Genomic DNA, 24,316 nt, shown 5'->3' with positions numbered 1-24,316 from the left:
AACTGTATTGCGGGGTCACGGCATTAGAAAGGTTGAGAACCTCTGCTCTAGTGGGCTTGCCAGGTGGATCCCAGTCTGGGAGCATGTGGGAGTCTGTCTCTGCCTCCCACCCTCTCCCTAAATTAAAAAATAATAATCATAAAAGAATAGTTTTATGCAAATGCTTTGAAATAGCACACTGTCCAATAGAAATATAATATATTACACATGTAATTTTAAATTTTCTAGTAGCCACAAAAAGGGTAAGAAGAAACAGGTGAAACTAATTTTAATAATATATTTTATTTAACCCAATACATCCAAAATATGTAATCATTATGAAAACATAGGCCCTGGCCAGATAGTTCAGTTGGTCAGTGTGGTTCCCATACACCAACGTTGTGGGTTCAGTCCCCAGTCAGAGCACATACAAGAAGCAACTAAAGAATGCATAAATAAGCGAAACAACAAATCAATGTTTCTCTCTCTCTAAAATCAATAAATGGAAAAAGAAAATATGCCTGACCAGGCAGTGGCGCAGTGGATAGAGTGTTGGACTGGGATGCAGAGGACCCAGGTTTGGGGCCCCGAGGTCGTTGGCTTGAGTGCAGGATCATCAGCTTCGGCATGGGATCATAAACTTGACTCCATGGCCGCTGGCTTAAGCCCAAAGGTCGCTGGCTTAGAGCCCAGGGTTGCTGGCTTGAGCAGGGGGTCACTTGCTCTGCTGTACCCCCCCCCCATCAGGACACATATGAAGGAGCAAACAGTGAGCAACTAAGTTGCTACAGTGAGAAGTTGGTGCTTCTCATCTCTCTCCTTTTCTGTCTGTTCCTGTCTGTCCCTCTATCTGTCACACACACAAAAAAAAGTATATAAATTTTATTCTTTGTTTTTGTACTAAATCTTCAAAACCCAGTATGCGGCCCTGGTCCAGTAGCTTGGTTGGTTGGAGCATTGTCCCAACATGCTAAGGTTGAGGGTTAGACCCCGCAGGGAGGGCACATACAAGAATCAACTGATGATGGCATGAATGAGTAGAACAACAAAATCCATGTTTCTCTCTCTGTCTCTAACTCTCTCCCTTCCTCTCTCTCTCTCTCAAAGCAATTTTTTAAAAACCCAGCATGCATTTTATACTTAACAGTGCATCTCGGAGGACCCAGGTTCGAAACCCCGAGGTCGCCAGCTTGAGCACAGGCTCATCTGGTTTGAGCAAAAAAGCTCACCAACTTGAACCCAAGGTCGCTGGCTCCAGCAAGGGGTTACTCAGTCTGCTGAAGGCCCGTGGTCAAGGCACATATGAGAAAGCAATCAATGAACAACTAAGGTGTTGCAATGCGCAATGAAAAACTAATGATTGATGCTTCTCATCTCTCTCTGTTCCTGTCTGTCTGTCCCTGTCTATCCCTCTCTCTGACTCACTCTCTGTAAAAATAAATAAATAAATAAATAAACAGTGCATCTTATTTGGGGCATAACATTCAGCAAAAATAATTAATTTAGGCCCTGGCCAGTTGGCTCAGCGGTCGAGTGTTGCCCCGGTGTATGGAAGTTCCAGATCCGATTCCCGGGCAGGGCACACAGCAGAAGCACCATCTGTTTCTCCACCCCTCCCCCTATCCTTCCTCTCTATCTCTCTTCCCCTCCCGCAGCCAAGGCTCCATTGGAGCAAAGTTGGCTCAGGTGCTGAGGATGGCTCCACGGCCTCTGCCTCAGGCACTAGAATGGCTCCGATTGCAGTGGAGCAATACTCCAGAGGGGCCAAGCATCGCCTCCTGGTGGGCATGCCGGGTGGATCCCGGTCTGGCACATGTGAGAGTCTGACTGCCTCCCTGCTTCTACCTTCCGAAAAATACAAAAAATATATATATACTACTAATAAAAATAAATTTAGATTTATTTATTTTATTTTTCTGTTTCTTCTCCCACTGAGAGGAGGGAAGATAGGGAGACTACCAGATGCACCCAGACCAGTATCTACTTGGCTACCCCCTTCTGGTGCTAGATGCTCTGCCCATCTGGGAGTCATGCTTGCAACCAAGCTATTTTTAGCGCCTGAGGTGGAGGTTCCCCAGAGCCATCTTCACCTGGGGTGATGCACTGGAACCAATTGAGCCATGGCTGTGGGAGGAGAAGAAAGAGAGAAAGAAAAGGGGGAGGGACAGGATGGAGAAGCAGATTGTTGCTTCTCCTGTGTGCCCTGACCAGAATCAAACCCAGACATTTGCCTGACCAGGCAGTGGCACAGTGGATAGAACGTCGGACTGGGATCGGAAGACCCAGGTTCGAGACCCCGAGGTCGCCAGCTTCAGCGCAAGCTCATCTGGCTTGAGCAAAATAAGCTCACCAGCTTGGACCCAAGGTTGCTGGCTTGAGCAAGGGGTTACTCCAGCTACTAAAGGCCCACAGTCAAGGCACATATGTGAAAGCAATCAATGAACAACTAAGGTGTCAAAACGAATAACTGATGATTGATGCTTCTCATCTCTCTCTCTGTTCCTGTCTGTCTGTCCCTATTTATCCCTCTCTCTGACTCTCTGTCTCTGTAAAAAAATAATAATAATAAATAAAAATTTTTAAAAAACCCAGACATTCACACTCTGGGCTGATGCTTTACCACTGAGCCAAATGGCCAGGGCCTAATTTAGATTTAGATTTCATTGTTTCTAGTTGAAAATATAGATTCACATATCCAAGTTGCTCCAATCATAAAATTTTTCAATATGTAAACTGAGTGTTTGTTTTAAAATTTATATTTAAATAAATAAAGTGTGTATAAAATTTTAAATTCAGTTCCTCAGTCTCACTGGCCACATTTCAAGAGCTCAATAGTGCACAGGGCACTGCCCACCCTACTGGACACTGCAACTTTAAAACTTCCCAGTCCTGCCTGACCAGGTGGTGGCGCAGTGGATAGAGCGTCAGACTGGGATTCAAGACCCCGAGGTTGCCAGCTTGAGCGTGGGCTCATCTGGTTTGAGCAAAAAGAAAGCTCACCAGCTTGGACCCAAGGTCGCTGGCTTGAGTAAGGGGTTACTCGTTCTGCTGTAGCTCCCCGGTCAAGGCACATATGAGAAAGTAATCAATGAAAAACTAAAGTGCCACAACGAAAAACTGATGATTGATGCTTCTCATCTCTCTCTGTTCCTGTCTGTCTGTCCCTATCTATCCCTCTCTCTGACTCTCTCTCTGTCTCTGTAAAAAAACAAACAAATAAACAAACAAAAACTTCCCAGTCCTGAGCTCCCTTAATCCCCATTAGGCCTCAACAAGCTAAATCACCCCAATACATACAACACACAAGAGTATATCCAAGTCTGATTGGGTGGTAGTGCAATAGATAGAATGTTGACTTGTGCAACAGATAGAATGTTGACTTAGGACGCTGAAGTCTTATGTTCGAAACCCTGAGGTCGCCAGCTTGAGTGCAGTGTTGCTGGCTTTAGCATGGGATCATCAACGTGATCCCATGGTCGCTGGCTTCAGCCTAGAGGTCACTGGCTTGAAGCCCAAGGTTGCTGGTTTGAGCAAGGGGTCACTGGCTCAGCTAGAGCCCCCCGGTCAAGGCACGGATGAGAAGCAATCAATGAATAACTAACGTGATGCAACTACGAGTTGATGCTTCTCATCTCTTTCCCTTCCTGTCTCTTTATCTCCCTCTCTCTCTCAAAAAAATAAAAATTAAAAAAAAGAGTTCACCCAAGAGCTTGACCTGTGGTGGTACAGGGATGGAGCATCAACCTGGGATGTTGAGCTCCCATGTTTAAAACCCCAAGGTCGTCAGCTTGAGCGTGGGGTCACTGGCTTGTGAATGGGATCATTGAAATGATTTTATGGTCTCTGCTTGAGCCCAAAGGTCTCTGGCTTGAAGCCCAGGTCACTGGCTTGAGCAAGGGATCTCTGGCTCAATTTCAGCCACTACTCCCCATCAAGGCACATATGAGAAGCTATCAATGAACAACTAATGTGACACAAATACAAGTTGATGCCTCTCTTCACTCCCTTTCTGTCTCTCTCTTTCTCTTTCTAACTAAAAACAATAACAAGAAAAGTTCATTCAAGAGAACACCAAAGGACCTTGCTTTGCTCCTATCCTCAGCAAAACATTGTTCACAAGATAATAGACAGCTTCCTAGGGGTATGTCTTCCCTCCCCACTCCCATCCTAACCCTGGAAGGACCCTGATGAACCTGACCCCTCTCATGCACCTGCTCTTGCTGGGCCATCAGCCACCTCCTCCGGTCCAAAGACATCTGCCGGCGGCGGGCCTCCCAGTGGTAAGCACTGCCCATGATGGTAAAGGTGGCAGAAGGCCCTAGGCAGGGAGGGGCAGGCAGAGCTCAGAATGCTGCCACTACCCCACCACCTCTGTCGCCTCTCATACCAACCCCACTGCCTGACACCAGAACCACCTCACAATGTGGCCACTACCACAACAACTGGGCAGGACCCTCTGCCTTGGGGAGGAGAGCAGTGTTCTTCCCAAGCCTCCTAGGGAACATCTGTAATGTACCTTTCTTTTCAGATCCCTGAACAAGTAGAAGACACCTTCCCCCATTAGCTTTGAGTCTCAAATGGCTCCAGGGACAATTCTGGAGTCAGCTAGCTTTTCTCTCTGATTTCTTTCTCCCATCCTTCCTAGGATTCCAGCATCTTCATCTGGCCTTCTGCTGACCTCGCTCTTCCAAAGGTCTCTGGAGTTACCTCTTTCTCAGTCCTCCATCTCCTTCCCCTGTGCTGAGTCAGGAAGAAATAGGATACAAAATCCAGGTAAGGCCCTGGCCGGTTGGCTCAGTGGTGGAGCGTCGGCCTGGACTGCGGGAGTCCCAGGTTCGATTTCCAGCCAGGGCACACAGGAAAAGTGCTCATCTGCTTCTCCACCCCTACCCCTCTCTGTCTCTCTCTTCCCCTCCTGCAGCTGGGGCTCCATTGGAGTGGGGTTGGCCCGGGAGCTGGGGGTGGTTCTGTGGCCTCTGACTCAGACGCTGGGGTGGCTCTGGTTGCAGCAGAGCTACGCCCCAGATGGGCGGAGCATCGCCCCCTGGTGGGCGTGCCGGGGTGGATCCCGGTAGGGCGCATGCAGGGGTCTGTCTGGCTGCCTCCCCGTTTCTAACTTCGGAGGGAAGAAAAAATAAATACATACATACATACATACATACATACATAAATACATAAATAATACATAAATAAATAGATTTAAAAAATCCAGGTGACTCGCCCTGGCTGGTTGGCTCAGCGGTAGAGCGTCGGCCTGGCGTGCGGGGGACCTGGGTTCGATTCCTGGCCAGGGCACATAGGAGAAGCGCCCATTTGCTTCTCCACCCCCCCCCCTCCTTCCTCTCTGTCTCTCTCTTCCCCTCCCGCAGCCGAGGCTCCATTGGAGCAAAGATGGCCCGGGTGCTGGGAATGGCTCCTTGGCCTCTGCCCCAGGCGCTAGGGTGGCTCTGGTCGCAACAGAGCAACAGGCAGAGCATTGCCCCCTGGTGGGCAGAGCGTGCCCCTGGTGGGCGTGCCGGGTGGATCCCGGTCGGGCACACGCGGGAGTCTGTCTGACTGTCTCTCCCCGTTTCCAGCTTCAGAAAAAAAAAAAAAAATCCAGGTGACTCCATGGGCCTGAGCCCCATGAGTGCAAGGTGGTTGGTTGGAAAGTGCCCTAGTCTTGGGATTTATAATTCAGGGCACAAGCGTAGAGTCTAGCTCTATCTCTGGCCCTGCAGACCTTACCTAACCTCTTGGACTTGTTTCCTTGACTGTAGAACCAGAAGATATTACTTGTTACCTTCCTCAGAAGACTGACATCAGGACAAAATGGATTGATGGATGAGAAATGTACAAGAGGAAGTATACAGTTTTTGAGCTACAGGTTGGTATTATTTATTATCCTTCTTGATTTACTTCCAAGTGATGGAGTGGTCAGGGAAGGAGATCATTTTCTGCTGCCCAGGAAACTTCTGGGGAGTGTCTGGGGTGACTACTGACCTACCTCCTACACGTACGTGCCTTTACCCATAGATACATCTTTCTGGAAGCAGTAGAGCCTGAGTCTAGCTTCAGGACTGAGGGCAGGGAAGGGGTGCAGGTGGAAAAAAGGACTTCATACCCGTCCCAGCGTCAAACACTGGTGGGAGAGGGAGGTTCCAGGGAGCAGCCCTTGAACCAGAGAACAGGTGCCTGGAGAGCCTGTCATTCAGGCACCCAACGTAATTCATCAGCTTGGGCTTTGAAGTCAAAGACTTAGATTCAGATTCAATCCTAGTTGTGTCATTTCCTAGCTAAGGGGTCTTAGCCAGGTCACTCGGTGTCTCTAAACCTTTCCTGTGAATGCTGTTGCAAGACCCTATGGATAGGTGGTATGTGCCGCCCTCCCAGTGGACACCGGGCTATAGCCAGCTGGTGGCTCTGAGGGGCCCGTGCAGCATGAGCCTTGCTGCATCTCTTTCCCTCCTTTGCTAGTTCCTTCTCCTCCTCCTAGCAACCCAGGCTGCATCTGCAACAATAGATGACAAGGGTTTCCAGATGCAGAAGATGGTATTGAGGCTTCTCACGGGATTTATCTTCATGTAAACTAATTCTAAAAATATTTAGATGTTAAATAATGGTAAGAGGAAGAGAAAGGCACTCAACTTCCCAGTAAATGTGGCAAGGAGGAAGTGGGTTCTTGCTTGCATCTCTTCCTCTCTCACTTTCCCTCTCTTGTTCTCCTATCCTAGGAAGAACAGAGATCGGATGGGGGAGGTGCTGGGGGTGGGGAGTGGACTGGGCTGAATTTAGGAAAATGTTTCCAACCCTCCGAGCCAGTCCTTATGCCAGAGGAGGGTTTTCGAGGTGAATCTGCCAAAATTGTGTGCTGCCCCTTCTTATCTCTCTGAGCCCCTCTCTTGCCTCCCCTGTGCACTGTTTCTCCCAGCCACACCTCTGACCTCGGACTTCCCTCCACCTCCAGGATTCTACTCCACACCCCACTCCACCACTTCCAGTCTGAATTTTAACTGAAATACTGGTGTCCAGGGAACTTCCCATGCTGTCACCTATTGTAGCCACTTGCATTTTTAAAGCAAGCTTATTATTCTTCAAGACCCAGAATTATTAGTTGTGGAAGGAACAAAGTATAGTTAGAAGCAATGGGCCAGGTTAAGTCCTGTGAAATACCAACTGCATTATTATTATTATTTGTATTTTTCCAAAGTTAGAAGCGGGGAAGCTGTCAGACTCCACATGCACCCCACCGGGATCCACCCGGCATGCCCACCAGGGGGCGATACTCTGCCCATCTTGGGCGTTGCTCTGTTGCCGGCTGAGCCATTCTAGTGCCTGAGGTGGAGGCCATGGAGCTGTCCTCAGTGCCTGGGCCAACTTTACTCCTATGGAGCCTTGGCTGCAGGAGGGGAAGAGAGAGATAGAGAGGAAGGAGAGGGGGAAGGATGGAGAAGCAGATGGGCGCTTCTCCTGTGTGCCCTGGCCGGGAATCGAACCTAGGACTCCTGCACGCCAGGCCGATGCTCTACCACTGAGCCAACCGGCCAGGGCCCAACTGCATTATTTATTAGGTGTGCAAATGTGGTCTAGTTCCTCTATCTTTCAGATCAGTTTCCTCACCTGCAAAGTAAGGGTAATAAGACCTCCATCCTCAGGCCCTGGCCGGTTGGCTCAGTGGTAGAGCGTCGGCCTGGCATGCAGAAGTCCCGGGTTTGATTCCTGGCCAGGGCACACAGGAGAAGCGCCCATCTGCTTCTCCACCCCACCCTCCTTCCTCTCTGTCTCTCTCTTCCCCTCCCGCAGCCGAGGCTCCATTGGAGCAAAAAGATGGCCCGGGCGCTGGGGATGGCTCCTTGGCCTCTGCCCCAGGCGCAAGAGTGGCTCTGGTCGCAACAGAGCAACACCCCGGAGGGGCAGAGCATCGCCCCCTGGTGGGCAGAGTGTCGCCCCTAGTGGGCGTGCTGGGTGAATCCCAGTCGGGCGCATGCGGGAGTCTGTCTGACTGTCTCTCCCCGTTTCCAGCTTCAGAAAAATACAAAAAAAAAAAAAAAAGACCTCTATCCTGGAGGTATCATGATGATAAAAGGAAATAATTCATGTCACATGCAGGGTTCAATAAACCGGGGCTTTTATTATTATAGCATTCCACAAATTTAAGATGTTATTGCTTGTGAGAGACATCATTATTTTATGTACCCCTAAGCAAGAAAGGAAGGAAAAAGAAAAAAAAGACACATTGCCTCAAAAACAGTGTCTCCTGACCAGGCAGTGGCGCAGTGGATAGAGCGTCAGACTGGGATGCGGAGGACCCAGGTTCAAGACCCCGAGGTCACCAGCTTGAGCATGGGCTCATCTGGTTTGAGCAAAAGCTCACCAGCTTGGACCCAAGGTCGCTGGCTCGAGCAAGGGGTTACTCGGTTTGCTGAAGGCCCGCGGTCAAGGCACATATGAGAAAGCAATCAATGAACAACTAAAGTGTCGCAATGAAAAACTGATAATTGATGCTTCTCATCCCTCTCCGTTCCTGTCTGTCTGTCCCTATCTATCCCTCTCTCTGTCTCTGTAAAAAACAAACAAACAAACAAACAAACCAGTGTCACTGCTTTCTTTCTCTTGGCATCGAACGTAAGATGCATCCTAGTTTCTGAGATATAAAGATGTAAAAAAAGATGTAAAGGCCCTGGCCGGTTGGCTCACATACAGGAGAAGTGAAGTGACCATCTGCTTCTCTGCCCCTTCCTTCCCTGTCTCTCTGTCTTCCCCTGCTGCAGCCAAGGCTCGAATGGTTCCAGCAAATTGGCTCTAGGCACTGAGGATGGCTCCATGGCCTCACCTCGGGCACAAAGTACCTCGTTTGCAGAGCAATGGAGCAATGTCCCAGATGGGCACAGCATCACCCCATAGAAGGCTTGCCAGGAAATCCTGGTCACAGGCACATGTGGGAGTCTGTTTCTCTGCTCCCTACCTTCCACTTAAAATAAATAAATAAATAAGTAAGTAAGTAAGCAAATAAATAAATAAATAAAACTATGCACAGCCTGATCAGGCGGTGATGCAGTGGACAGAGCATCAGCCTGGGATGCCGAGGACCCAGGTTCAAAACCCTGAGGTCGCCTGGCTTGAGTGCAGGCTCACCCTGCTTGAGCTCAGGCTTACCAGCTTGAGTGCGGGGTCTCCACTTGAGCATAGGATCATAGACATGACCCCATGGTCACTGGCTTGAACCCAAAGGTCACTGGCTTGAAGCCCAAGATTGCTGGCTTGACCAAGGAATTACTGGCTCTCCTCAAGACATATGAGAAAGCAACCAATGAACAACTATGAGTTGATGTTTCTAATTTCTCTCCCTTCCTGTCTGTCCTTCTCTCTCTTTAAAAAAGTAAAAAAAAAAAAAGTTGTGCATCTTGGAGTGAGTGAAATCAAGCACCATTATGGAGTGTGACCACATCAGTGGCTCTCCACAGGATGCCTGGGCTCTAAGCTTCTGTCTGTTCAACATCTATATGATCTTGAACTTTTCATTTCAGAATCTGGGTTTTCTGGATGGCCAAGTAAGCAAAGGAGAGACTTCTGGGCTGCCGGGAGGCCCAGAAACTCTGGGGGGTGGGGGCGGGTGGCTGCCTTTGCTGTTGCCAGCTGCTGCCCCCTGCTGGCCCTGCTGCCACAGGAGGGAATCGGGTCTTGGCTGAGAGGATGAGACGGCGCCCCTAAGGGTAGTGAAGTGCAAGTAAAGGAGCCAGGAGCCAGGAGGCCCCCCCCACCAACCAGGCTGGAATATTAAACACTGGGCCAGGCTCCGCATTGCGGCCTCAGCAGCCAGATTTCCAGTTTCTTGAAATCAGCCCACCACGCATCTGAGTCCGTATCCAGAAGATTTAGTTAGCCTGAATCTCCTTTCTGAAGCTGTTTTCTTATCGTTTAAATAGGAATCATATCCCTGACTCGCTATCCTGACCAAGTGAATGGAAATAAGGATCCACTCATAATAAAGATATAAAACTGCCAGGCAGGTGCTGGGACTCCTTCATGCTGTAGAGGAAGAGGAAGAACGCTAGGATTCTGGGAGTCAGGCTCAGCAACCTCAGTTTCTTCAGATGAAAAATTGGACAATTAATACCTTTTGTTTGGAGTTGTTGAAAGAAAATGTGTAGACTTGCTAGCACACCAGTGGGTGCTCAATAAAGGAAGGAATGTTGAAGCCCAATTCCTGGTTGAGTCTAACTAGTTTTTTGGGGTGTCTTTATGTTTTTCTGGATCTAGTCTAGCTGCCATGAAACTTGTTCTCCAACACACAAACTCTTACATTTTAGCCCCAGAATCCTGAGCACAATGGGATAGAGGGGAGTGTGAGCAGGTATTCTCCTGCCCATACATACTCTCTCAACCTCCATCATAAGTAACTCTTGAGAAGTCATACATTCTGGTTCTCAGGGCTGGATACAGTGAAACAGCCCCAAACCTCTGTTAAGAAAAAGAATCTATTCTGCCTGACCAGTGGTGGCGCAGTGGATAAAGCATCAACCTGGAATGCTGAGGTCACCGTTTCAAAACTCTGGGCTCGCCTGGTCAAGGCACACACTGAAAGTAACTGAGTTGATGATTCCCACTCCTCCCACTCCTCTTCTCTCTCTACTCTCTAAAATCAATTTTAAAAAATCAACGATTCACAGGCCCTGGCCGGTTGGCTCAGTGGTAGAGCATCGGCCTGCGTGCGGGAGTTCCGGGTTCGATTCCCGGCCAGGGCACACAGGAGAAGCGCCCATCTGCTTCTCCACCCCTCCCCCTCTCCTTCCTCTCTGTCTCTCTCTTCCCCTCCCACAGCCAAGGCTCCATTGGAGCAAAGTTTGCCCGGGCGCGCCCAGGATGACTCAGTGGCCTCTGCCTCAGGCATTAGAATGGCTCTGATTGCGGCAGAGGGACACACCAAGATGGGCAGAGCATCGCCCCCTGGTGGGCGTGCCGGGTGGATCCTGGTCGGGCGCATGAGGGAGTCTGTCTGCCTCCCCGTTTCCACCTTCAGGAAATAAATAAATAAATAAATAAATAAATAAATAAATAAATAAATAAATAAATCAATGAAAAATCAATGATTCAGAAGACACCGGGCGAAGGATACGAACACCCAGTTCCAGGAAAGAACAGAGGAGCAGACCTTCAGCTCAGGGGAAGAAGCACGAGCTCACTCACAGTAAGAGATACCACGGGACGTCTCACAGAAGTTTGACTTTTTATAAAGAAAGCCTAGAAATTTTTATATGATAAAGGGTATCTGAAACAGGTGAGGAGATGGCCTATTCCATAATATGATGCTGTGAGACAACTGGCTAGCAATCCAGAAAAAAAAAAAGTCAGATCTAACTCATAAGCTGGGACACATATAAAATGAAAGACAGATGGAATGCAAAAAATGATCAATGAGCCTGACCAGGCAGTGGCGCAGTGGATAGAGTGTCAGACTGGGATGCGGAAGGACCCAGGTTCGAGACCCAGGGGTTGCCAGCTTGAGCACGGGCTCATCTGGCTTGAGCAAAAAGCTCACCAGCTTGGACCCAAGGTCACTGGCTCGAGCGGGGGGTTCTTCAGTCTGCTGAAGGCCCGCGGTCATGGCACATATGAGAAAGCAACCAATGAACAACTAAGGTGTCGCAACGAAAAACTGATGATTGATGCTTCTCATCTCTCTCCGTTCCTGTCTGTTTGTCCCTATCTATCCCTCTGACTCTCTCTCTGTCCCTGTAAAAAAAAAATAAAAAATAAAAAAATCAATGATTCAGAGGACAGCGGGCAAAGGATATGAACATCCAGTTACCCAGTTCCAGGAAAGAACAGAGGAGCGGACCTTCGGCCCAGGGGAAGAAGCACGAGCTTGCTCACAGTAAGAGATGCCACGGACGTCTCACAGAAGTTTGGTAGCCTGATGGCTGCGCAAGGGTGTGGGCACCAGGCACTGGCTGAGAACGCTGTGCTCTTCAAGTCACCAACCACCCTTGCCTTATCATTCCCAACTCCCCGGCAGCGACGGTCACTGGGTCCATAGTGAGACTGCAGGACACTCGGACAAGGGCTAACCAGACAGCCGGGCCCTGGTGTCGCCCTAACTTTTGCAAGCACTTTGGTCTGTGCACATCGATGTGAGCTGACTGAGGGGGTCTGACTCACCTTAACCGAAGTCACAGGAACCTGGTATACAAATTAGAACGCTAGATCATGAATTGAGAACAGGAGCTGCTCCTCTGCAATGACAGAAAACGCACGTCTGCAATCCAACGCACCTCATTCTAAGGATCAAAATACCTGAGCCTGACCAGCCTCTCGTTCTCCCCTACTCCACCTGTATGTAGGCAAACCTTGCAAGTTTGAGGCGAGGAAAGCACTTAGCACAGAGCCTGTCTGTCCCAAAGGATTCAAGCTTCCCCTTGTACTGTACTGTGTCTACAGGCAGTGAAGAGAGCATCGGTCTGGGACGCAGAGGCCCAGGTTCGAAACCCCGAGGTCGCCGGCTTGAGCTCAGGCTCACCACCTGGAGCGTGAGATCGCAGACATGACCCAAGGTCTCTGGCTAGAGCAAAGGGTCACCGGCTCGCTGGAGCCACCGCCCCCACCCCCCACCCCGGGATAGGCACATATGAGAAAGTAAGCAATGAACAACTAAGGGGCCATAACAGAGAACTGATGCTTCTCATCTCCCTTCCATTCTGTTTCTCTCTAAAAAAAAAAAAAAAAAAAAAAAGCCTGACCTGTGGTGGTGCAGTGGATAACGCGTCGACCTGGAAATGCTGAGGTCGCCGGTTCGAAACCCTGGGCTTGCCTGGTCACATATGGGAGTTGATGCTTCCAGCTCCTCCCCCCTTCTCTCCCTCCTCTCTAAAAATGAATAAAGAAAAAAAGAAGAAAAAAAAAAAGAGTAAAAAGTAAAGAAAAATACCTGAGAAAAGACATCAGGACGGCCCGATAAACGTGCAAGCGAGCAGAAAGCTAGCGAAACACGGAGAGGGTCACAGTCATTACCTACCACAAGCCGGGAGGTCTGCTACCCACTTTCTCTGCGCGTGCAAATCACCTTATTTAATATTTACTCGTTCATTTATTCAACAACCACTAAAAGCTAAGTAAGTATCTACAGTACATGGCCAGGCACTGTTTGAAGCACCGGAGCTAACAACAAAAGAGACAAAGATCCCTTGCTCTGGAGCTTACACGCTATTAGGCTAAAAGGCAAGAAACAAGTTCAGCGTATAAAATGTCAGGTGATACCAGCCACGGAGTAAACTATGCCAGGGAGCGGAGAGCGGGGCCGCTGGGAGGATGAGGGAAGACTGAGCACAGGATTGTACGCCAGCCATTAATATTCTCATTTTCGAGATGAAGAGGCTAAGCTATGGAGAAGTTGCCTGCATGAGGTATTTTCCCTTGTGTTTGGTTCCTACAGGAATACTGTATGCTGGTCATGTCTCGTTATCCCTAATACTTATGTCTACTCATTTCTCCCCTCCTTCTCTCCGATTTACAGATGATATATTGAAGGCAGAGGGTTAAGCAAGGAGCCGAGTCCAGGGCTAGGTAGGTCACCCGGCTACCGAGGTACACAGGGGTTGGGGCCCGGGTCTAAGGCGTGGTTCCTATCTCTGCAGACACAGGACACAAGAACATCTTCTCTTCCTTCTGGTGCCTTTTTCTAGCCCCCCACCCCCGGGATTCGGCCTCTCCCACGAACCAGCCGTGTGCGGTGTGGGGCAAGGTGCTTAGCCTCTCGTTCTCCCCTACTCCACCTGTATGTAGGCAAAGCTTGCAAGTCTGAGGCGAGGAAAGCACTTAGCACAGAGCCTGTCTGTCCCAAAGGAGTCAAGCTTCCCCTTGTACTGTACTGTGTCTACAGGCCATGCAACACAATACAGGCTCAGCTTTTAGGTGTCGCAGTGACACGGGGACTTCACCGGAACCTCGTCGGACACGACGACTAACCCAAGGTGGCCTCATGAGGTCGGTTTATGCTCCCTCAATCCCACAAAGTAGGCATTAAGGTTCCGACTTCTCAGCTGGGGACACTAAGGCTCGGGAGGTGAAGGAGTCTGCCCAAGTGCCCTGCCTACAGGGCAGGGCGGGGGTCCTGACGACCAGGAGAGAGTCAGCCCTCGCAGGGCCGGGTCTCGGGTACCAGCTTCTTTCTCGGCAGCCCCTGCCGGGCGACGCCGGAGGGGCGCTTCTCGGCCCAGTCCTCGGCCTGGACCGAGCCAGCCCCGGGGACCCTGTTGTCCTCACAGCGACGACCCCACGGCTTCCTTCGGAGCCAGGCTCCCTGTGCCCCAACTCCAGTCCATCGACCGCTGTGTTCGCAGGCGCCCCAAACCCTTCGGCTTTGTGGTTATGTCTTTTCGCGAGAGGGTGCGTCAAGGGAGAACTCGGACACAGCCCGGATTCCGCTCATGCGCGCAGAGATCGTCCCGAGGAAGGAGGGGTTACCGGCACGGAAAAGGCGGGGCATGCAAATTAGCAGCGGCACTGTGGCCACCGTAACAAGCGGCTATAAAAATTCACTTAAAAGAAAGAAAATAAAAAAAAATCGTCACGGGGTCTAATGCATTGTGTATATGTGTCAAGATGTTAGGGAGGTGAGATTTCGCTTGATGTTCATATGTCTCACCGTGAGTTTAATATGTGTGGCTGGAGGAGAGTGCCGGGAAGGGGAGGACGCCAGGCATCGCTTCTCGGCCTTTTGGCTAAGATCAAGTGTAGTATCTGTTCTTATCAGTTTAATATCTGATACGTCCTCTATCCGAGGACAATATATTAAATGGATTTTTGGAGCTGGGAGATGGAATAGGAGCTTGCTCCGTCCACTCCACGCATCGACCCGGTATTGCAGTACTTCCGGGAACGGTGCACCCCCCTCGGGGGAAATGACTGAGGTTTCAAAGAAAAGACTTGCTCTTTTTCTTTAGAGACGTGTCGCTCGGACTAGGCCACGAAGTGTCGGGAAGATCTAGTTAGTAAGCTGAATTAGGTAGTTCGATGCACGCGCACGGGTCTGGGCAGAGGTACAGAGGTAGAGGTACAGAGTACAGAGATCGAGACCGGCAGGGCTAAGCAGTTTGTGAAGTGGCCGCGGCTGTGGGGAGCACTGTCCCTCCTAGGTGCTGAGTTTAGAGGAGCAAACAAAATCTCCACCATCAAGGTGAGAAGCAAATAAGCCAAATTTGATGTATGTATGTTTGTGAATATACCTCTCTCTAACCTTATGTAGCTGTCTGTGTCTACCTATCTCTGTCTATGCCATGTGATGATTATGTGTGTCCATTATGACTTGGCAGCTGAGAGGAAAATAAAGCCAGGTAAAGTGGGATGTGAAGCAGGAGTGCCCGGACGGGGAGGAGGAGATCGGCTCCAACACTATAAAATGAGTAGTATCTCGCCTGGCCTGTGGTGGCGCAGTAGATAAAGTGTCGGCCTAGAACATTGAGGTCGCGGGTTCGAAACCCTAGGCTTGCCTGGTCAAGGCACATATGGAAGTTGATGCTTCCTGCCCCTTCTCTCTCTCTCTCTCTCTCTCCCCTCTCTAAAATGAATAAATAAGTAAAAAAAAAAAAAATCCTTTTAAAGGGTAGTATCTCTATTGTACAGATGGGAGGCGACTTTCCCTAGAGTACACTTATTAAGAGATGCCTATAGCCTGACCTGTGGTGGTGCAGTGGATGGAGCGTCGACCTGGAAATGCTGAGGTCGCCGGTTCGAAACCCTGGGCTTGCCTGGTCAGGGCACATATGGGAGTTGATGCTTCCAGCTCCTCCCCCCTTCTCTCTCTCTGTCTCTCTCTGTCTCTTTATAAAATAAATAAATAAATAAATAAATAAATAAATAAATAAATAAATAAAAAAAAGAGAGAGATGCCTATATATGCTTGGCACTTCCACAAGGAAGTGTAGCTTCACAGGATCCTAACCAAATAGGTGCTATATCATTGTTCCCATTCCACAATTTAAAAGAACCCGAAGTCCGAGCCCTGGCCGGATAGCTCTCTCTGTTGGTAGCATCTTCCGGAAGCGCAGACGTTACCGGTCTGATCCCGGGTCAGGACACATAAGGAACCGATATCTATGTTCCTCTCTCTCTCTCCCTCTCTCTCTCTCTCTCTCTCTGCGCACGCGCGCGCCCCCTTCCTCTCTAGCTAAAATCAATAAGTGAGGGGAAAATTTTTTTTTAATAAAAATTAAAAACCCGAGGTCCCACGTGGTTAACAGGCTGCTTATATCCTGACTTTTAGCTGTGACCTTAGGCAAATTGCTTAGCCTTTCTGAGCTTCGGCCTGTAACAGTGCTGTCCACTAGAAATATGTAAGTCGCATGTGTACCTTTTAGTTTTTTCTATTAGCCACATTGAAAAGTAAAGAGAAATTGGTGAATTAAGTTTATTTTATTTAACTCAATCTATCCCAATTGAGGCCTGCATGACCCCATGGTTGCTGGCTTGAGACCAATGTCACTGGCTTGATTGAGCAAGGCGTCACTTGCTCTGCTGGAGCCCCCGGTCAAGGCACATATGAGAAAGCAATCAATGAACAACTAAGGTGCCGCAACAAAGAATTGATGCCTGACCTGTGGTGGTGCAGTGGTTTAAAGCATCAATCTGGAACGCTGAGGTCGCCAGTTCAAAACCCTGGGCTTGCCTGGCCAAGGCACATATGGGAGTTGATGCTTCCTGCTCCCCCTACCCTCTCTCTCTCTCTCTCTCTCTCCCACCCTCTCTCTAAAGTGAATAAAAGTCTTAACATGATTGAGATATTTTTATTTTATTTTATTTTAAATGCAAAATCCTCAAAGATCCCATGTGTGTTTTACACTGGGACCCTACCTATTTCATGGAGAAATTTTGGCAGGAGGCCATTACACGAGGGCCCTTCTAGGAATAAAGAAAGGTCACCACATTCCGGAATATTTAACTAGGCTGGCAGTCAAGTGATAAGCACATCCTCCCCGGCTTCGGGAAAAACTGCACACCTGAGTAGCATTGAGGAGAGCAGGATGTCTTATCCCACCCTGAGTAAATGACTCAGTCATTCCTGTAACCATTTTTTTGTGACCCCTTATTTATGTTCAATTGAGTTCGAATTCATATTCGAAACAGTACGTATTTTTCTATATACTGTTCCTCCACAACACTCCACTAAATCCCATCCTACCACCACCGCCGCCTCCACTACCATCAATCGTTACTGTAGGTAGGGCCAGGACCAAGGGTGAGGCCAGTGAGGCACTAGCCTTGAGGGTCTGTGTATGGTGGTGGTGGTGGTGGTGGTGGTGGTGGTGGTGGTAGTGGTGGCGATTAGAAGATGACAAGGACGACGACTGTCCACCTCATAGGACCGTCGAGTGAATTAAACGAGATAATACGCGTACAGCACTCAGCCCAGGGCTGGATCTGGGAAGGGCTCAGGCAACACCTGCGACCGGGCTTTCTGTGCTGCGGGGTGAAATGACCGGTTAGGTTTTAGTCTTATATCCGTGATACCTTCTAGCTTTTCTGAGGTCGAAGGAAAGAAATATAAACTCACCTAAAGTGAAGTTCTGTTAGTTTAGGAAAGAGGATTGGAGGGGTAAATGCTGACTGGGCAAGCCAGCAGTCTTTGCCACAGAGGGAGACTTGGAGGGGCGGGTACCGGGGAAGGGTGGGAGGTTAACACATTGACTAGTCTTGATGCCCAGAGCATCCCCAGCAGTCACCTCTCCCCTCTCTGCCGACCTGCCACCACTGGCCAGACCCCCCCACCCCCATCCATCTTTCTGGCCTTTCTTTCCCCCTGGTTCCGGCCAGTAGCCTTAAGTGCGTCTTCTCTGAGTCAGGTCTGACCTGGGCATGGGCATCCTTTAGTCACTCAAACGTTTCCTGAGTGAGCACCTGCTATGGGGCCGGCACTGGGCTAGTGCTGGGATCCAGAGATACGGTGAAGTACTGATGAGGTCACCGCCCTCGGTGATCTCCGGTTTCAGTGGGGGAGATAAGGGACTGCCCCAAAGGGTGGTAAGTGGCGTACTTGGACATGAGTTACGGGGTGGCATGAAATACACAGGAGAGGAAGAGGTGAAGGGAAACAACGTCGCAGGCGGAAGGAGCTTGATGTGCGGAGCCCAGGATATGGTCCATTCTGAGGGTGCTGGAGCTGGAGAGAACCAACCCCTCCAGCTGCTCTGCCCAGGTCTTCTCATGTGACACGCCTCGCCTACTCCCCTCTTCCCGCTGTTCGCCATCAGCCTTCGGAAAAGCCCCGTCCAGACCTTTCGCTTCCCTGACTCAGAAGGAGCCCCTCATCCGACAGGACAGATACCAAGCTGGTGTTTCCGCCTGCGGGCGACCGAATTGCACAGAATACAGTTTGGGCGTTCCTAGCGACCGTCTTGAGACTTGCCTAGTGACTTGTCTTTCTTCAGGGACTCTCTCTGCCAACAGCCCCTTTCTGCAGGTCTCTGTCGCCGCCCAGCCGTAATCCCGTGAGGTTCCGTCCTTCCTCTCGCTTTGTACAGAAGAGGAGCTCGACCTCCCAGCTCAGGTTCAATTGTCCCCACGCAGAGATGCCGCGAGGGAACAGCGCGCCCGCAGTAGCCACGCCTCCAAGGGGCGGGAAAGGGCGCGCATGCAAATTAGAAATGACGATTCACTGAAGACGGAGCAACAACAGATATACAATTACTCTTTAAAATGTCGAGAATTTAAGAATAGGCACAAGAGTCTCCCATCTAGTGATTGCCATAGTGGTGTCAAAGAAGGAAAGGAAGTGAGACGTCGGCCGACGGGGACCTGGCTCACCATGAGTTAAATATGGGTGGCGGGAGGAGGGTGCCGGGAAGGGAGGGCGTCGGGCATCGCTTCTCGGCCTTTTGGCTAAGATCAAGTGTAGTATCTGTTCTTATCAGTTTAATATCTGATACGTCCTCTATCCGAGGACAATATATTAAATGGATTTTTGGAGCTGGGAGATGGAATAGGAGCTTGCTCCGTCCACTCCACGCATCGACCCGGTATTGCAGTACTTCCGGGAACGGTGCACCCCCCGCTGGGGGCTAACTTCCATGGTGCAAAAAGCAGGAGGGGTATATTAAAGTGACGTCCTTCGTGAGCTCAGCGAGACGGAGACTGAGCGGGTCCTGCGCTGCTGGCCGCCTTTGCCGGGCTCTCCGGAGTTCTAGCTATTGCCAGTCAAGTCACCAGGTTCCTGGACTCCCTGACGCCAGTGTACAAAACGAGGCATACCTCCCACCCTGAGGCCGCCTCTGCGCGTCCGCGCCTGAGTCCGCTGGCCTGTGTGCAGCCGTCAGGCCCAATCTCCTAATTCATCACACTCTACCCCAGGAGATGGCTAAGTCTGCTTTACTTCGCCGGGAGGTTGGCCCAGGCCGACGGTTTTGGTGTCTTTCTTGCACAGTGTGCCTGCAGAAACGCTCCTTACCTTAGAGTGCCCAGTCAAGACGCCGCCCCCTCCGGGCAACTTACCCTGAAACAATGAGTTGGCCCACCCGCAAATCCACTGATGAGTTGGTTGATGACCAAACCGGACTGGCTACGTGTTAACACATTGTGTGCACTCAAACAGTGTGGGCAGAGAGAAAAACGGACTCCCTGGTTCTGTCACAGACGGGAAGCCGCCCAGTCCCGTGGGGGAGGCCTTTGGGCCCATGTGAAACTATGCTGAGCGCAAAGTGCACCAGTACCTTCTTGGTTGTGTTGTCCCTCTACAGAACCACGTGCACCCACCCCCACCCCAATTTGTTTGGGATGTCAGAGACTGATAACACCACCCACGCGCCTAGAGAGCAGATTTGAAAATGGCCGGAGAGCCAGGAACGGAGACTGGGCTGGTGTCTTCAGGGTGGTGAGCACGGTTCCTTCAGCAGCTTGCCCAGCTGTAGGGCAGGAGGGGAAGAGGAATGGAGGGGAGGGGGGGGGGGGGTGTTGAAAAGCTGCCAGCATTCAAACGTCCAAACGAAGCCAGACACTATTACACGCTGTGGGCTGCTTTCTCCTCTGTGAAATGGGGAAACGGAAAGCCGCTTTCCATGGACACGGTACCTCTCTGCGACCCTATCTTCCAACGGTGGACAGTCAACAAACTCCGCTGGATCAGAGTCTGATGGCCGACCAGCGGCGTCTTGCTTCTGCAGACAGGGTTCCCAGACTGAACTGCCAGTGATCTGATCTGAGGAGGGAGGGCTCCAGCCAGAGCGAGGGTGGGGCGAGGTGGCGGCGCTGAACCAGATGACCGGGTCTACGAGGGGACGGACACGAGGGGGGGGGGAGGGGCGGCTATTACGGTCTCACCGTAATAGAGAACGTAAGCAAACGTTCTCTGGGGCAGTCCCGAGACGCGGATCATAACCTCCAGGTGTCTGGGGTGCCGACCAGTCCCCTCGTTCCCCCGAGTCGCCCCCGACCCCGCGCTTTACACCTCTGTGTTTTACCCACGCTCCTGCCTCAGACTCCAGTGCCCACATTTGCGACAGGAAATGTGTCGTTTCGACTAATGTAACCCAGACCATCTTCTTCTCAGGACGTAAGCACCCGGGAGACCCGAACTGTTGGGCAGAAGAAGGCCGGAAGACCGCGGTCGTGAGCAGAGAGGTCCCGAGCTGGGAGCGGAAAGGGTTGCGATGGGGCTGGCTGAAAAGCCGTGGTAATCGCGACCGTGTGGGGCGCTGGCTGAGCGTGTAGGAGGCACGGTCTCCTTCATTGATGGGGTGTTGAGCGTGCGAGTACGTGCGGGGCGGCGGGCAGAAAGAGCAGTGAACAAAAACAAGTTCTAACCGTGAGAGCTGCCACCGTGTCAGCTCTTCCTTCGTAGTCCCCCTCCTCTGCAGTCTGGGCGCTAGATCCCTAGGCGCGGGAAGGTGGGCCTGCAGCCGGGTTTAGGACCACCCCGGCGCGGCGGCAGTCGGGAGGGTACAGTCGGTCCAGGAGCCCAGGACTCCTGGGTTTGGGGGACAAAAGGCGGGGCATGCAGATTATCAACGGCTGTTCTCCGGGGGAAACGAAGGAACAATCAGGTATATAGGATTTCTGGTTTAAAATGTAGGGCGCGGAAAGTCTGCAGGAGAGTCTGGTGATATCCACAGTACTGTGGGCGACGCAAGGAGATCAGACAAGGAGTGAGGGTGAGAGTTCTCACCGTGAGTTTAATATGCGTGACAGGAGGAGGGTGACAGCGAGGGAAGGACCGTAGGCATCGCTTCTCGGCCTTTTGGCTAAGATCAAGTGTAGTATCTGTTCTTATCAGCTTAATATCTGATACGCTCTCTACCCGAGGGCAACATATTAAGTGGATTTTTGGAGTTGGGAGGTGGGACAGGAGCTTGCTCTGCCCCCTCCGCGCATTGACCCGGTATTGCAGTACTTCCGGGAGCAGTGCACGCCCTCTGGGGGGGGGGGGGGGGGGAAATGAGCTGTCCAAAGTCAGCTAAGTCTTGGGGAGGAAAAGAAACGTGTTTTCTTCCCTCCTTCTTAGCTCCACTGTGCAACACCTTATCTGCGGGGAACCTTAATAGGGGGTCCTTCTGGGCCCGAGAGCAGTTCGCTTTACTGGCAGGGGCTTCCTAGGCGAACTTTGCAACAGTGGTGGAGAGTCAATCAGGCTTTATTTCACAGGCAAAGCAGGGATATGAAGTGATCAGATCCGTGTTTCAGGAAAAGGTTTTGCCCTTCTCCAGTTACCGTGACAAGCATACAAATATGGGAACTTGCCCTGAATTGAAGCGTGCAGAACAAGTAACATGAGACTACGAAAGTTAAAATGATAAACATAGTTATTTGCTTTACTTAACTATAGCTGATATATTGAAAAACTCGTTTTGACTGGTGAGGCTACCCTGGCCAGATTGTTCAGTTGGTCTGACCACCTTCAAGGCCTGTTCCAGGTCGACTCTTCATCCTCTGCGCCATCACAGGTCAGGCCCAAAGCCTCCTCACAAAGGAGAGGGCCCATCTTTTTCTTTCCATTTATTGCATGCGTCATGGATATGATAGCTGGAGCTTCAGAAGTCACCTTTGGCCTTGAAGATGAGAGCTACACCGAAGGATCTGGGATGAGTCTGGATTTATACATAGCTCACTCCTTAATTTTTTTATTTTTTATTCATTTTTTTAGAAAGAAGAGAGAGAGAAAGGGGGGAGGAGCAGGAAGCATCAACTCCCATATGTGCCTTAACCAGGCAAGCCTAGGGTTTCGAACCAGCGACCTCAGCATTTCCAGGTCGACGCTTTATCCACTGCGCCACCACAAGTCAGGCCTCCTTAATTTTTTTAGTGAGAGAGGCAGATAGGGACAAACAGGAAGGGAGAGAGATGAGAAGCATCAATTCTTTGTTGTGGCGCCTTAGTTTTTCATTGATTGCTTTCTCCTATGTGCTTTGACCAGGGGGCTACAACTGGAGCCAGTGACCCCTTTGCTCAAGCCAGCCATCTTGGGCTCCAGCCAGCGACCTTTGAGCTCAAGCCAGCAACCGTGGGGTCATATCTATGATCCCATGGTCACGAGCCAGCAACCTTACGTTCAAGCTGGTGACCTCAGGGTTTTCAACCTGGGTCCTCTGTGTCTCAGGCCCAGGCTCTATCCACTAAGCCACACCCTGGTCAGGCTTGATTCGCATGTCTATTCACACTCTCCTGAAATGTAGGGTAGCCTGCTTTGTTTTGGATTCCACATATAAGTGAGATCATACAGTATTCGTCCCTCTGGCGTATTTCACTTAGCATAATGCCCTTGAGGTTCATGGATGTTGTAGAAAATGGCAAGATTTTTCATTTTATAGTTGAATAATATTGTGTATCATAATTTCTTTATCCCCTCACCAGTCAAAACGAGTTTTTCAATATATCAGCTATAGTTAAGTAAAGCAAATAACTATGTTTATCATTTTAACTTTCGTAGTCTCATGTTACTTGTTCTGCACGCTTCAATTCAGGGCAAGTTCCCATATTTGTATGCTTGTCACGGTAACTGGAGAAGGGCAAAACCTTTTCCTGAAACACGGATCTGATCACTTCATATCCCTGCTTTGCCTGTGAAATAAAGCCTGATTGACTCTCCACCACTGTTGCAAAGTTCGCCTAGGAAGCCCCTGCCAGTAAAGCGAACTGCTCTCGGGCCCAGAAGGACCCCCTATTAAGGTTCCCCGCAGATAAGGTGTTGCACAGTGGAGCTAAGAAGGAGGGAAGAAAACACGTTTCTTTTCCTCCCCAAGACTTAGCTGACTTTGGACAGCTCATTTCCCCCCCCCCCCCCAGAGGGCGTGCACTGCTCCCGGAAGTACTGCAATACCGGGTCAATGCGCGGAGGGGGCAGAGCAAGCTCCTGTCCCACCTCCCAACTCCAAAAATCCACTTAATATGTTGCCCTCGGGTAGAGAGCGTATCAGATATTAAGCTGATAAGAACAGATACTACACTTGATCTTAGCCAAAAGGCCGAGAAGCGATGCCTACGGTCCTTCCCTCGCTGTCACCCTCCTCCTGTCACGCATATTAAACTCACGGTGAGAACTCTCACCCTCACTCCTTGTCTGATCTCCTTGCGTCGCCCACAGTACTGTGGATATCACCAGACTCTCCTGCAGACTTTCCGCGCCCTACATTTTAAACCAGAAATCCTATATACCTGATTGTTCCTTCGTTTCCCCCGGAGAACAGCCGTTGATAATCTGCATGCCCCGCCTTTTGTCCCCCAAACCCAGGAGTCCTGGGCTCCTGGACCGACTGTACCCTCCCGACTGCCGCCGCGCCGGGGTGGTCCTAAACCCGGCTGCAGGCCCACCTTCCCGCGCCTAGGGATCTAGCGCCCAGACTGCAGAGGAGGGGGACTACGAAGGAAGAGCTGACACGGTGGCAGCTCTCACGGTTAGAACTTGTTTTTGTTCACTGCTCTTTCTGCCCGCCGCCCCGCACGTACTCGCACGCTCAACACCCCATCAATGAAGGAGACTGTGCCTCCTACACGCTCAGCCAGCGCCCCACACGGTCGCGATTACCACGGCTTTTCAGCCAGCCCCATCGCAACCCTTTCCGCTCCCAGCTCGGGACCTCTCTGCTCACGACCGCGGTCTTCCGGCCTTCTTCTGCCCAACAGTTCGGGTCTCCCGGGTGCTTACGTCCTGAGAAGAAGATGGTCTGGGTTACATTAGTCGAAACGACACATTTCCTGTCGCAAATGTGGGCACTGGAGTCTGAGGCAGGAGCGTGGGTAAAACACAGAGGTGTAAAGCGCGGGGTCGGGGGCGACTCGGGGGAACGAGGGGACTGGTCGGCACCCCAGACACCTGGAGGTTATGATCCGCGTCTCGGGATTGCCCCAGAGAACGTTTGCTTACGTTCTCTATTACGGTGAG

The 24,316-nt window shown here is 50.7% G+C and overlaps 1 protein-coding gene and 4 non-coding genes across 7 annotated transcripts in view; 4 read left to right on the top strand and 1 right to left on the bottom strand.

Annotated features, from left to right (window-relative positions):
* The window catches only part of TMEM106A (transmembrane protein 106A), a 158,061-nt gene that overhangs the window by 13,323 nt on the left and 120,422 nt on the right, over positions 1 to 24,316 (top strand). The gene's annotated exons all lie outside the window — the stretch shown is intronic.
* Positions 14,656 to 14,846, top strand: LOC136396257 (U2 spliceosomal RNA). Its single transcript, XR_010749643.1, has one exon. It is a non-coding gene; the product is annotated as a U2 spliceosomal RNA (small nuclear RNA).
* On the top strand, positions 18,809 to 18,999 carry LOC136396255 (U2 spliceosomal RNA). The gene has a single exon (XR_010749642.1). It is a non-coding gene; the product is annotated as a U2 spliceosomal RNA (small nuclear RNA).
* On the top strand, positions 21,163 to 21,353 carry LOC136396259 (U2 spliceosomal RNA). The gene has a single exon (XR_010749645.1). It is a non-coding gene; the product is annotated as a U2 spliceosomal RNA (small nuclear RNA).
* On the bottom strand, positions 23,221 to 23,411 carry LOC136396258 (U2 spliceosomal RNA). The gene has a single exon (XR_010749644.1). It is a non-coding gene; the product is annotated as a U2 spliceosomal RNA (small nuclear RNA).

Source organism: Saccopteryx leptura, chromosome 2, assembly GCF_036850995.1.
Source record: "Saccopteryx leptura isolate mSacLep1 chromosome 2, mSacLep1_pri_phased_curated, whole genome shotgun sequence".
NCBI lineage: Eukaryota > Metazoa > Chordata > Mammalia > Chiroptera > Emballonuridae > Saccopteryx > Saccopteryx leptura.
Note: the sequence above shows the minus strand (reverse complement) of the source record. Positions and strands in the feature narration are given on the sequence as shown.